Source organism: Nerophis ophidion, linkage group LG04 (assembly GCF_033978795.1).
Source record: "Nerophis ophidion isolate RoL-2023_Sa linkage group LG04, RoL_Noph_v1.0, whole genome shotgun sequence".
In the NCBI taxonomy this organism is placed as follows: Eukaryota; Metazoa; Chordata; class Actinopteri; order Syngnathiformes; family Syngnathidae; genus Nerophis; species Nerophis ophidion.
In genome coordinates, this window is record NC_084614.1 from 82,329,140 (window position 1) to 82,339,139 (window position 10,000).

A 10,000-nucleotide genomic window follows, 5' to 3' on the forward strand; every position below is an offset into this window, starting at 1 on the left:
GGACTTTATTGCCGTAATAGTGTACTAGACTTATCGGCATTGTTTGCCTCCACTCGCCGTATTTTATGAATTAAAAATGCAAAAAAAAGTTATTGTCATGCATAATCATTGCAAAATGTATAGGAAAAATTCCACAAAAAGTGCAGTTGCCCTTTGAAGGTGACAACTACTTCCTGACTACGACAAACTGAAATAAATACTCGCAAATGAGACTCAGAGGTGTAAGAATGAACATTTATTCCCACATAAAAACGTGCAAAAGTAGAGTTGAGAACCGTAGCGACCCTCATCCCCAGGTTTTGGAAATGGTCCGAAGGTGCCTTTCACGCAGAACCCAGCCCATCCACCTCAAAACACCGCCCTACGGTCTCTGAATGAGGGGTCCGCCAATGCGGTCATGTGACCATTGCTGGGGACTTGACCCGGAACCTCTGCTCGTGTCTTCCAGCGTGCGTCTTTCCCGGCTCGGACGGAGGCCGCGGACGTCGTCCCCCGAGGTCCGAGGCGCAGTGCGTCTGTGGCCAAGGCGCGCAGGACTCCCGACACGTCGTGAGACGGGACTGAACCCAAACAAAACCGCCTTGTGTGCACTCTTAGAACGCTCGTGTGCCCATCTTCCGTTCTTGTCTCCCATTTGTGTGATGGTCTTTACTTTGTTTAGTTTCACTTTCAAAGTCTGTTGATTGTGGAAACCTCATTGACCTTGACAGTAAAACAGTTTGAAAAACAGCCTGATGTTTATGTGTGTGCGCATTTGTGTTGGCATGAAGACCGGATCTTGACAAGAAGTAAGTTTCCACCACGCGGTACCGTTGAGCTTGAAATTGTACGTTAATGATTGTGTTTCCATTGCTTAGACCCGGTCATGAAGTTTCAACCGTGTCTCCCGTCTGAACGTGAACACCTTCTTCTTCTGCACACTTCCAGGTAGGACGCCTTGTCAATCGATATCTAATCAATTTGCTGCCGGATCACTCTGAAAGACTTCTGACTTCTCACAGTCACTTTTTACATAGAACCCATTGTACTTGCAGAAACACATCTTTCTTACATAGAACCCATTGTACTTGCAGAAACAATAAGAGTCTCATTGGGCCAGGCCCCCCCGCATGACACCCGGCAAGAAATCTGCGCTTCCGTCACGAGCCTACCGACAGATATAGGTAAGAACTTTACACTACTTTATATTAGAAATGGCAAAAGTGGAAGAAGAATGTCCCATAACAAGAAGATAGAGGAAATAAAAGAAGCTTATCGACTACGGTGTCGGCACGGACTACAGTGGCGAAAGTGCGCACATTTTCAGGACTTAGAAATGTTGCTTTTGCATAATATTGTGGAACAAAACGCCAGATAATATGTCTGCCAGTGGGTGGCATTTTCCCTTCCTTGTAAACACACCAAAGTATTAAATGGAATAAGGAACCCGAACCGCTTTGACACTATTTCCACATTCATCCATTCACACACTGATGGCGGGAGCTGCCATGCAAGGCCCTAACCAGTATCCATCAGGAGCAAGGGTGAAGTGTCTTGCTCAAGGACACAGCGGACGTGACTAGGATGGTACAAACCCTGTTTCCATATGAATTGGGAAATGGTGTTAGATGTAAATATAAACAGAATACAATGATTTGCAAATCCTTTTCAAGCCATATTCAGTTGAATATGCTACAAAGACAACATATTTCATGTTCAAACTCATAAACATTTTTTTGTTGTTGCGAATAATCATTAACTTTAGAATTTGATGCCAGCAACACGTGGCAAAGAAGTTGGGAAAGGTGGCAATAAATACTGATAAAGTTGAGGAATGCTCATCAAACACTTATTGGGAACATCCCACAGGTGTGCAGGCTAATTGGGAACAGGTGGGTGCCATGATTGGATATAAAAACAGCTTCCCAAAAAATGCTCAGTCTTTCACAAGAAAGGATGGGGCGAGGTACACCCCTTTGTCCACAACTGCGTGAGCAAATAGTCAAACAGTTTAAGAACAACCTTTCTCAAAGTGACATTGCAAGAAATTTAGGGATTTCAACATCTACGCTCCATAATATCATCAAAAGGTTCAGAGAATCTGGAGAAATCACTCCACGTAAGCGGCATGGCTGGAAACCAACATTGAATGACCGTGACCTTCCATCCCTCAGACGGCACTGTATCAAAAACCCACATCAATCTCTAAAGGATATCACCACATGGGCTCAGGAACACTTCAGAAAACCACTGTCACTAAATACAGTTGGTCGCTACATCTGTAAGTGCAAGTTAAAGCTCTACTATGCAAAGTGAAAGCCATTTATCAACAACATCCACAAACGCTACCAGCTTCTCTGGGCCCGAGATCATCTAAGATGGACTGATGCAAAGTGGAAAAGTGTTCTGTGGTCTGATGAGTCCACATTTCAAATTGTTTTTGGAAATATTCGACATTGTGTCATCCGGACCAAAGGGGAAGCGAACCATCCAGACTGTTATCGATGCAAAGTGTAAAAGCCAGCATGTGTGATGGTATGGGGGTGCATTAGTGCCCAAGGCATGGGTAACTTACACATCTGTGAAGGCACCATTAATGCTGAACGGTACATACAGGTTTTGGAACAACATATGCTGCCATCTAAGCGCCATCTTTTTCATGGACGCCCCTGCTTATTTCAGCAAGACAATGCCAAGTCACTTGTTACAACAGCGTAGCTTCGTAGTAAGAGAGTGCGGGTACTTTCCTGGCCCGCCTGCAGTCCAGACCTGTCTCCCATGGAAAATGTGTGAAGCGTAAAATATGACAGCGGAGACCCCGGACTGTTGAAGGACTGAAGCTCTACATAAAACAAGAATGGGAAAGAATTCTGCTTTCAAAGCTTCAACAATTAGTTTCCTCAGTTCCCAAAGCTTTGAGTGTTGTTAAAAGAAAAGGTGATGTAACACAGTGGTGAACATGCCCTTTCCCAACTACTTTGGCACGTGTTGCAGCCATGAAATTCTAAGTTAATGATTATTTGCAAAAAAAATAAATAAAGTTTATGAGTTTGAACATGAAATATGTTGTCTTTGTAGCATATTCAACTGAATATGGGTTGAAAAGGATTTACAAATCATTGTATTCTGTTTATATTTACATCTAACAAAATTTCCCAACTCATATGGAAACGGGGTTTGTATTTGTGGCGCTCCACATTTAGCTTTGGCAGGCCGCCACAAATAAGAATGCATGCTTATAAACACATTTTATAAATGTGCTTCTTCCTGAGAGAATTAACCTCGGCTTCTCTTAATCTCTTCATGTAATGACTTTTTTCTTTTTGATGCGATGTAGATTAATTCTGGGATTGACCCTAAGAGTATTTTTTCTTTTTTTTTTGCATGTAATCTTCCCAGCACCGTCGTTCTTGATCAAAACCGAAGCGGCGGTATTTATGCCCCTGCCTGGCCTCCCTACCGGCATTATCTAATCCGCCATGAATGAGGGCAGGGATTACGCCCGCCGACCTTGGCATGCAGCATGTCTCAGCCGGGCGGGATGACCTCACCTGGACCGAAGCCTGAATGCGGCATTTTCGGCAAAAACGTCCACCGTCAGACGTCTGGAACTGACCACTAAACTACGGCAATAACACAAAATACTTACTCAAAAACTCAATTATTCACTACACATCTAAGATGTGCTTTTTGGCTTGTTGCTAGGCAGAATTCACAGCTCTCAAGCAGGGCTTGAAAATGTTATCGGTGGTCAATATCGCAATCAAACCCTTGCTCTGTATTAAATGGAAAACATCATCCTGACATTAAGGTCAGCTCATTTAGCAGCAAGATATGAAAAACTAGCTGAGAATGCTGCCATCTGCTGGCTGCAGTGGGTTTTACACATCTCTCACTGGTTTTCTCCCCATTGACATGAACGGGCAGGATGTATACTCCAATCGATTCTTGGGGGTAACGATTCCGGGAAAACCGAAAATTTGGAGAAAGGGAAAACATGTTTTTGCGTTCAATAGAAGGGAAAAGTGGGCTTCACGGTGGCAGAGGGGTTAGTGCGTCTGCCTCACAATACGAAGGTCCTGCAGTCCTGGGTTCAATCCCAGGCTCGGGATCTTTCTGTGTGGAGTTTGCATGTTCTCCCCGTGAATGCGTGGGTTCCCTCCGGGTACTCCGGCTTCCTCCCACCTCCAAAGACATGCACCTGGGGATAGGCCCCTCCCACCTCCAAAGACATGCACCTGGGGATAGGCCCCTCCCACCTCCAAAGACATGCAACTGGGGGCAGGCCCCTCCCACCTCCAAAGACATGCACCTGGGGATAGACCCCTCCCACCTCCAAAGACATGCACCTGGGGATAGGTTGATTGGCAACACTAAATTGGGCCGAGAATGTGAGTGTGAATGTTGTCTGTCTATCTGTGTTGGCCCTGCGATGAGGTGGCGACTTGTCCAGGGTGTACCCCGCCTTCCGCCCGATTGTAGCTGGCCAGCGCCCCCCGCAACCCTAAAAGGGAATAAGCGGTAGAAAATGGATGCATAAAGGAAAAGTAGTGTGGGTGGACGGTTGAAAAGTTGGAATCGGTTTTAAAATGGTGCAACATTTAGGGCATTGTTGAACTATAATTATGTCCATTTATTTGAATGGGAATTTCCTGGAAATGTTGGTAAAACCAAGATTATATGACAATATTGATACTAGCACCGCTGTCCTGAATGATATGAATAGGTTGGTTTTGGAATTTTTGCAATCGATTGAAAACTGAGATTGAGTATTTTGGAATTCCTGGAATTTCGGAGAAAACGGAAATTTGAACAAGAAATAAAAAGGTGTGTTTGTTGTCCCCACTATGAGGAATGTTTTAAAAGGTGCAATGATCAAAAACAGTTGAAAAATGTGGACTGTGAAAATATTCCAGGAAAAGGTGCAAATAGGGCTTTAGAAAACCGGAAATTTTGGGAATTCCTGGATTTTTTTGATTTTTTTTACTTGGAAAATGGTAATTTTATTGTCTGGTGTTCAAATGGGATGAGAAATGTGGGATATGCAGTAGTTAGTAGAATGTGGGATATGCAGTAGTTAGTAGAATGTGGGATATGCAGTAGTTAGTAGAATGCCCATTCATTGTCAATGGGAAGAAAATTATGGGAAAACTGGAAATTTGGGGAAAGGGAAAAGATGTTTTTGCGTACAATGTATGGGAAAAGTAGTGTGGGTGGACGGTTGAAAAGTCGGAATCGGGTTTAAAGTGGCGCAAAATTGTGAGACTTTAGGGCATTGTTGAACTATGAATATGTTCAGTCATTTGAATTCATTTGAATTGGAATTTCCTGGAAGTTTTGGTAAAACCAAGAATCTATGACAATATTGATACTAGCACTGTTGTCCTAAATGATCTGAATGGGTTGGTTGTGTAATTTTTCGAATCGATAGAAAATTCAATTTGATTTGAAAGTGAGTATTTTGGAATTTCGGAAAATACAGAAATTTGAAGAAAAAACAAATCGGTGTGTTTGTTGTCCTCACTATGAGGAATGTTTTAAAGATGCAATGTAAGAAAACAGTTGAAAAATGTGGACTGTGAAAACTTTCCAGGAAGAGGTGCAAATAGGGCTTTAGAAATCTGGAAATTCCTGGAATTTTTTTTTTTTACTTGGAAAATGGTAGTTTTATTGTCTAGGATTCAAATGGGATGAGAAGTGTGGGATATGCAGTAGTTAGTAGAATGTCAATGGGAAGAAAATCATGGGAAAAACGTGAATTTGGGAAAGGGAAAACATGTTTTTCGCGTTCAATACATCGGAAAAGTTGTGTGGGTGGACGGTTGAAAGGTTGGAATCGGGTTTTAAATGTCGCAAAATTGTGAGAATTTAGGGCATTGTTGAACTATGAATATGTCCAGTCATTTGAATGGGAATTTCCTGGAAGTTTTGGGAAAACCAAGAATCTATGACAATATTGATACTGGCACTGTTGTCCTAAATGATCTGAATGGGTTGGTTGTGTAATTTTTCGAATCGATAGAAAATTCAGTTTGAATTGAGAGTGAGTATTTTGGAATTTTGGAAAAAACAGAAATTTGAAGAAAAAACAAATATTTGTGTTTGTTGTCCCCTCTATGAGGAATGTTTTAAAGATGCAATGTAAGAAAACAGTTGAAAAATGTGGACTGTGAAAATTTTCCAGGAAGAGGTGCAAATAGAGCTTTAGAAAACCGGAAATTCCTGGATTTTTTTTTTTTTACTTGGAAAATGGTAGTTTTATTGTCTAGAATTCAAATGGGATGAGAAATGTGGGATATGCAGTAGTTAGTAGAATGTCAATGGGAAAAAAATGATGGGAAAACCAGAAATTTGGGAAAGGGAAAACATGTTTTTGCGTACAATGTATGGGAAAAGTAGTGTGGGTGGACGGTTGAAAGGTCGGAATCGGGTTTAAAATGGGGCAACATTTTGGGAATTTAGGGCATTGTTGAACTATGAATATGTCCAGTCATTTGAATGGGAATTTCCTGGAAGTTTTGGTAAAACCAAGAATCTATGACAACATTGATACTAGCACTGTTGTCCTAAATGATATGAATGGGTTGGTTTTGGAATTTTTTTGAATCGAGTGAAAATTCAGTTTGAATTAAGAGTGAGTATTTTGGAATTTTGGAAAAAACAGAAATTTGAAGAAAAAACAAATATTTGTGTTTGTTGTCCCCACTATGAGGAATGTTTTAAAGATGCAATGTAAGAAAACAGCTGAAAAATGTGGACCGTGAAAACATTCCAGGAAGAGGTGCAAATAGGGCTTTAGAAAACCGGAAATTCCTGGATTTTTTTTTTCAGTTGGAAAATGGTAGTTTTATTGTCTAGAATTCAAATGGGATGAGAAATGTGGGATATGCAGTAGTTAGTAGAATGTCAATGGGAAGAAAATGATGGGAAAAACGGAAATTTGGGGAAAGGGAAAACATGTTTTTGCGTTCAATACATCGGAAAAGTTGTGTGGGTGGACGGTTGAAAGGTTGGAATCGGGTTTAAAATGGTGCAACATTGTGAGAATTTAGGGCATTGTTGAACTATGAATATGTCCAGTCATTTGAATGGGAATTTCCTGGAAGTTTTGGTAAAACCAAGAATCTATGACAATATTGATACTAGCACTGTTGTCCTAAATGATCTGAATGGGTTGGTTTTGGAATTTTTCGAATCGATAGAAAATTCAGTTTGAATTGAGAGTGAGTATTTTGGAATTTCGGAAAAAACAGAAATTTGAAGTTAAAACAAATATTTGTGTTTGTTGTCCCCACTATGAGGAATGTTTTAAAGATGCAATGTAAGAAAACAGTTGAAAAATGTGGACTGTGAAAATGTTCCAGGAAGAGGTGCAAATAGAGCTTTAGAAAACCGGTAATTCCTGGAATTTTTTTTTTTTCACTTGGAAAATGGTAGTTTTATTGTCTAGAATTCAAATCGGATGAGAAATGTGGGATATGCAGTAGTTAGTAGAATGTCAATGGGAAGAAAATCATGGGAAAACCAGAAATTTGGGAAAGGGAAAACATGTTTTTGCGTTCAATACATCGGAAAAGTAGTGTGGGTGGACGGTTGAAAGGTCGGAATCGGGTTTTAAATGTCGCAAAATTGTGAGAATTTAGGGCATTGTTGAACTATGAATATGTCCATCCATTTGAATTCATTTGAATTGGAATTTCCTGGAAGTTTTGGTAAAACCAAGAATCTATGACAATATTGATACTAGCACTGTTGTCCTAAATGATATGAATGGGTTGGTTTTGGAATTTTTCAAATCGATAGAAAATTCAGTTTGAATTGAGAGTGAGTATTTTGGAATTTCGGAAAATACAGAAATTTGTAGAAAAAACAAACAGGTGTGTTTGTTGTTCCCTCTATGAGGAATGTTTTAAAGATGCAATGTAAGAAAACAGCTGAAAAATTTGGACCGTGAAAATTTTCCAGGAAGAGGTGCAAATAGATCTTTAGAAAACCGGAAATTCCTGGATTTTTTTTTTTTCAGTTGGAAAATGGTTGTTTTATTGTCTAGAATTCAAATCGGATGAGAAATGTGGGATATGCAGTAGTTAGTAGAATGTCAATGGGAAGAAAATGATGGGAAAACCAGAAATTTGGGAAAGGGAAAACATGTTTTTGCGTTCAATACATCGGAAAAGTTGTGTGGGTGGACGGTTGAAAAGTCGGAATCGGTTTTAAAATGGTGCAACATTTTGAGAATTTAGGGCATTGTTGAACTATAATTATGTCCAGTCATTTCAGTGGAAATTTCCTGGAAGTTTTGGTAAAACCAAGAATCTATGACAATATTGATACTAGCACTGTTGTCCTAAATGATCTGAATGGGTTGGTTGTGTAATTTTTCGAATCGATTGAAAATTCAGTTTGATTTGAGAGTGAGTATTTTGGAATTTCAGAATAAACAGAAATTTGAAGAAAAAACAAATCGGTGTGTTTGTTGTCCCCTCTATGAGGAATGTTTTAAAGATGCAATGTAAGAAAACAGCTGAAAAATGTGGACTGTGAAAACTTTCCAGGAAGAGGTGCAAATAGGGCTTTAGAGAACCAAAAATTCCTGGAATTTTTTTTTTTTTACTTGGAAAATGGTAGTTTTATTGTCTTGGATTCAAATCGGATGAGAAATGTGGGATATGCAGTAGTTAGTAGAATGTCAATGGGAAGAAAATGATGGGAAAACCAGAAATTTGGGAAAGGGAAAACATGTTTTTGCGTTCAATACATCAGAAAAGTTGTGTGGATGGACGGTTGAAAGGTCGGAATCGGGTTTAAAATGGGGCAACATTTTGAGAATTTAGGGCATTGTTGAACTATGAATATGTCCAGTCATTTGAATGGGAATTTCCTGGAAATTTCTTTAAAACCAAGAATCTATGACAATATTGATACTAGCACCGTTGTCCTAAATGATCTGAATGGGTTGGTTTTGGAATTTTTCGAATCGATTGAAAATTCAGTTTGAATTGAGAGTGAGTATTTTGGAATTTTGGAAAAAACAGAAATTTGAAGAAATAACAAACAGGTGTGTTTGTTGTCCCCACTATGAGGAATGTTTTAAAGATGCAATGTAAGAAAACAGTTGAAACATTTGGACTGTGAAAACATTCCAGGAAGAGGTGCAAATAGGGCTTTAGAAAACCGGAAATTTTGGGAATTCCTGGATTTTTTTTTTTTTTTTTACTTAGAAAATGGTAGTTTTATTGTCTAGAATTCAAATCGGATGAGAAATGTGGGATATGCAGTAGTTAGTAGAATGTCAATGGGAAGAAAATGATGGGAAAAACGTGAATTTGGGAAAGGGAAAACATGTTTTTGCGTTCGATCTATGGGAAGAATAGTGTGGGTGGACGGTTGAAAGGTCGGAATTGGGTTTAAAATGGTGCAACATTTTTAGAATTTAGGGCATTGTTGAACTATGAATATGTCCATTCATCCATCCATCCATCCATCATCTTCCGCTTATCCGAGGTGGGGTCGTGGGGGCAGCAGCCTAAGCAGGGAAGCCCAGACTTCCCTCTCCCCAGCCACTTCGTCTAGCTCTCCATTCATTTCAATGGGAATCTCCTGGAAATTTTGGTAAAGCCAAGAATTTACGACAATATTGATACTAGCACCGTTGTCCTAAATGATATGAATGGGTTGATTTTGGAATTTTTCGAATTGATTGAAAATTCAGTTTGAATTAAGAGTGGGTATTTCGGAATTCCTGGAATTTCGGAACAAACAGAAATTTGTAGAAAAAACAAATAGGTGTGTTTGTTGTCCCAACTATGAGGAATGTTTTAAAGGTGCAATGATCAAAAACAGTTGAAAAATGTGGAATGTGAAAACTTTCCCGGAAGAGGTGCAAATAGGGCTTTAGAAATCTGGAAATTCCTAGATTTTTTTTTGGTTTTTACTTGGAAAATGCTAGTTTTACTGTTTAGGGTTCAAATGGGATGAGAAATGTGGGCTATGCAGTAGTTAGTAGAATGGCCATTCATTG

General features: G+C 39.6%; 2 protein-coding genes across 3 annotated transcripts in view; both read left to right on the plus strand.

Annotated features, from left to right (window-relative positions):
- Positions 1-729, plus strand: part of LOC133552051 (glutamate receptor ionotropic, kainate 1-like) — a 53,800-nt gene extending 53,071 nt beyond the window's left edge. For both annotated transcript variants that reach the window (XM_061899359.1, XM_061899360.1), the window contains one exon: positions 449-729. The gene's annotated coding sequence lies outside the window, so the exon portion shown is untranslated. The remainder of the gene's footprint in view (positions 1-448) is intronic.
- A 59-nt stretch (positions 730-788) lies between these two features.
- The window catches only part of map3k7cl (map3k7 C-terminal like), a 42,850-nt gene continuing 33,638 nt past the window's right edge, over positions 789-10,000 (plus strand). The window contains exons 1-2 of the mRNA XM_061899364.1: positions 789-927; positions 1,074-1,163. The gene's annotated coding sequence lies outside the window, so the exon portion shown is untranslated. The remainder of the gene's footprint in view (positions 928-1,073; positions 1,164-10,000) is intronic.